Below are 4,602 nucleotides of genomic sequence, written 5' to 3' on the forward strand. Positions count from 1 at the left end.
CAGGTACTGAGAAATTCTAGAGTTTGTCTTTAATCCACAAGTCTTTGGAACCACACTTCTGCAAGCAGAGACTAATTATAAGCTGCACCAGTCAGACCTGGGCAAGCAGAAACCAAGGAGAAAACATTTGATATCAGCAAATTCGTTATTATTATTATTCTCATTCCATTTTTGCTCCTTCCTTTCCTACTCAGGATATTTGAGGTATGAGCAATCTGGACTGTAATTAAGGGGGTGACAGCCCCAACCAGGCCACCATGCAGGCTTATAATCCACTCATACACCCAGCTTTCTCCATAATGGCTTTATTCTTTTCCTCCAAGGTTCAAAATCCCCCCGCAAAAAAAAAAAAAAAAACTGACTCTGAATCATAAACCCTGGCTCCCAAATATTGGCCATAATTGGGTAGGTGAGAGGTATCTGGTATGTCTGGGTGGAAGAGGCTCCTTTCTCCCTGGTGATTCGTTTTCAGAACACGTGGCCATCCTTCTAATGGCTTTGAGTTTCACGTCACCACCGGAAAGACCTGCCAGTTTCTTCCTGTCTGTGTGCCTGTCCAGTGCCATCATGCTACTCCCAGGATTGTGGCTTATGGGCACTCACTCACCCTTCAACATGGCTTGTTCACTCCAGTTCTCCCTTTCCAAATGTTCTCAATCCCCTGGGCTGTGCCCCAAGGGGGATTCAGCCCTTGCCCACCGGCCATGGTCTGAATGTTTGTGTCTTCCCCAAATTAATATGTTGAAACTTAATCACAAATGTGATGGTGTAATAAGGTGGGGACTTTGGGACTTTATTAGGTCGTGGAGGGGGAGCCTCATAAAAAAGGCTGCCTTGCCCCCTCCATCATGTAAAGCACCATCTGTGAACCAGGAAATGGGCCCTCACCAGACACCGAATCTGCCGGTTCCTTGATCTCGGACTTCCCAGTCTCCAGAACTGTGGGAAACACATTTCTGTTGTTTGTGAGCACCCAGTTTAAGGTATTTTGTTATAGCAGCCCAAATGGACTAGGCCACCACCATAGTCAGGGCTGATTTGTTCATGTCTGCACTGTGTCCCAATGAAAGCACAATAATCAATGAACATTGATTCTGCAATCGATGTTTGAAGGTCAAAGGAGTTGGGAAAGGGGGTCTCCTGAAGCCAAGGAAAAGCATTGTACTCCCCAAAACTGTGACAGCCAGGTTTACCTTTTGCAAGATGCTACAGATTGAGATGCTTTAGTTTTACTTCTGGCTCTTTAAGCCCCACTTAAGCTCCAATTTTGATATCTCCTTTTAGACGCCTTGGTTTGGGCCCCTCCCAGGCTCCCTTCTGTTTTTGTTCTTTTTATCTAACATCATCCTTGGCTTTTCTTCTCCTTTAGGTTTGACCTCCTGTCTCTTGGGTTGAGAAACCATCCCCTCTGACTCCCGGCCCCCTGTGACCCCTCCAAAGCCCTCTGTACAGGTCTTTGGCCACAAAGAGATTCAACAATCTAATAATCTAAATTGTAAATGCCACAATTTGTGCATGTGTTTATTGTGTCTCAATTTTGAGTTCTTTGTGAAATCTTTTAGTTATTCCAGAAGGGATAGGATAAAGAAAAGAAATCAGTTATACTCCCAGTGGCCAGGCATGGTAGGGCAGAAAGACTGTTGACACTCACTACCCCTGCAGGGGCAGAGGGCAGAGGACCCCAGGTTAACTACCTAGAGATGAGATGGATCCTGAGCTAACTCAGGCCCTGGGATAGCTGCACCAATTTCTCTCAGCAGGTCGAGACATCACAGAAGCAGAGAAGACATGTCAACTCTCTACAATAGTGTCTTAGCCCTGGAGATACTATCGGAGAGTGACAACAGGCAGCAAACAGGGTTCTATTCATAGTGGCCATAGTTTCCCCAAGCAGAGAACATATCCAACCGATGAGACTTCAGTAAAGCTTTTCCTAATCTGTGCTCTGAAATGGCTAAGTAGAAGAGAGCGATCTAGAGTGTATGAGGATGTCTTTAAAGGCAACCTTGCAATAACTATTGCATGCAGACTGTAATTGTGGGCTAAAAGTGAAGGCTGTTTTATTTGTTAGGTGAGACCCTTCCAGAGCACCTCCTGCACATGTACACACATTCTCTCTCTCTCTCTGTCTCACACATACACACACATCTCCCCCCCAACACACACACACAAAACCAACCCTATCCCAGGGAACCCAGCAGTCATAGATCTCATCTGGGATCCAACTACTAATCCAGGTGTCGTGATCATCACGTGAGAGATAGCAGAATCTCCACCAATTTTGGAAAGAACTACTCAAGTGTTTTTTAAAAGAAATAATGGAAAAAATTAAACAGCCAATTGAACAGCCAATAATAAAAATAGGATGTGGCTATCTCCTATATTTTGCCATTTATATCCAAAATAACTTATGGACATGCACAAAACATCCATGAAAATAAAAACATAACCATTACCTTCAAAAATCACCCTGGACCCTGCACATTCTCACTTCCCTCCCTGCCAGCTATCTGGTTCACTGAAGTCTTGACCTCTGGGGCTCAAGTGATCCTCCCACCTCAGTCTCCTGACTAGCTGGGACCACAGGCACACGCCACCACGACTGGCTAATTTTTTTATTGTCTGTGGAGGCATGGTCTCACTATGTTGCCCAGGTTGGTCTCAAAGTCCTGGGCTCAAGCAATCTGCCACCTTGGCCTCCCAAAGTGCTGGGATTATAGGCGTGAGCCACTGCACCTAGCCTCCATCATAATTTTATTGACAGAGCACATGGTTGTCTAACCCAGTAAGAGGCTATATACTATTCTTGATTAGGCAAACTATGGCTCATGGAATAAATTCATTCTCATGCTACCTGTTTTGTAAATAAAGTCTTACTGGATCAGAGCCATGGCCATTCATTTATACAAATTATACGTAGCTGCTTTCCTGCTGCAACCACAAGGCCAATCGACAGAGACCATGTGGCTCATCAAGCCTGAAATGTTTACTATCTGGCCCTTTACAGAGTTTGCTAATCCCTGTTTTAGATTATAGGGGATGTTTGAATGGTCTAGTAGAGATGACAAACTGATGATTCTAGCACTAGAGGGGTGAGGCGAGGACTGCAGGAACAAAAGCCACAGGGAGGAAGCAGGCCACAGGTTCCAGAACACAAGTGAAGGAATGAGTCTGCATGAGTGAGGACACTTCATCCACTGTAACAAGCAGCAAAGCAGAAAATGAGAACAAATGCAGGCAGGAAGAGGATGGCATTTCTACCTCCTACCCTTTTTGTTTTGTTTTGTTTTTTTAAGACTAAGTCTCACTCTGTCACTCAGGGTGGAGTGCAATGACACCATCTCAGCTCACTGCAACGTCTGCTTCCCAGGTTCAAGCGATTCTTCTGCCTCAGCCTCCTGAGTAGCTGGGATTCAGGCATGTGCCACCACACCCAGCTAATTTTTGTATTTTTAGTAGAGATGGGGCTTCACCATGTTGGCCAGGCTGGTCTCGAACTCCTGACCTGAGGTGATATGCCCGCCTCGGCCTCCCGAAGTGCTGGGATTACAGACATGAGCCACTGTGCCTGGCCTCCTACCCATTGTTTCTATTAGCTCTGTCTTAATGAAGTGTGAAACAAGCTAAAAGTTTGAGCAGGGATTAATGGAGGTTTAAGGACCAAGGGGAAATTGTAGAGAGTGGAGAAATGAGCAAATGAGGACATTTTGTTAGGATGCTTAGGCAGTGCTGTGGTCATGATTTTAACCTGCACGCAGTGAGCAGCACCATGGTGTGATATTCTTCATCAATGTTTGTGGACTTTGGTGCAAGCATAGAGTGAGTCAGAGGTTGGGTTTAATCATGGTTGGGGTTTTGCCAGGCAAGTACGATAAAGGGAGAGAGGGGCAGTGGACTTCAGTGGGCAAGGAGTGACTAATTATAATGGTGAGTCATGGAATCTAAGCTGGTGAGAAGGGTAATAACAAAAGAGGAAGGTGAAGAACAGTGGAGAATGTGGTGGGGCCAATGAATGGATTGGAGGTCTCCCTGAGAACAAAGCATTTTTGGAGAACAAGAGAGCTCGAAAGATAGGAGCTCAGAGTGAGGTGCCTGCCATCCAGATTCCAGAAGTGAGGCAGTTTCTGGTAATGGCAGGGTCTGGGGGTAAGACTGTGGGAGAGGAAGGCTGAGATAAGTGAGGGAGTCAAGGGAGCTAAGACACTGGGAGGCCACCCAGATTGTGACAGTCTATATTGTGGAGAGGAAGTGAGTCAGGTCTAGGTCCTCAATAGCTAAGGACTCTGAAGGAGAGAGGAGATTGGTCTGGAAGTAGTAATGGGAACAAGACAGCCCCATCTCACCTCCAGACCCACTGGTTTAGGAGATATGGGAGATAAAATAACCTCCACCTGACAGGGTGGCAAGTCCTCAGAGAGAATGGGCTTCAGTTATGTGAGAAGAGGAGAAAAGCATGCAGGGAAGTTACTGAAAAAATAGGAGCTGCACTGATTTCCAGTGTGCCTAAGTGGAAGAGTTTGGAGGGTTGGAAGACATGGGTAGAACCTACGCCAGGTTAGGATGTACATAGCTGTGTTGGGTGAGATCTGGCAATGGGACTGG

General features: G+C 45.9%; 1 pseudogene; it reads left to right on the forward strand.

Moving 5' to 3' along the window:
- The first annotated feature begins 257 nt into the window (after positions 1-257).
- Positions 258-1,036, forward strand: LOC116483275 (uncharacterized; annotated as a pseudogene).
- The last annotated feature ends 3,566 nt before the right edge of the window (positions 1,037-4,602 follow it).

Source organism: Hylobates moloch, unplaced genomic scaffold (assembly GCF_009828535.3).
Source record: "Hylobates moloch isolate HMO894 unplaced genomic scaffold, HMol_V3 SCAFFOLD_15, whole genome shotgun sequence".
Lineage (NCBI taxonomy): Eukaryota > Metazoa > Chordata > Mammalia > Primates > Hylobatidae > Hylobates > Hylobates moloch.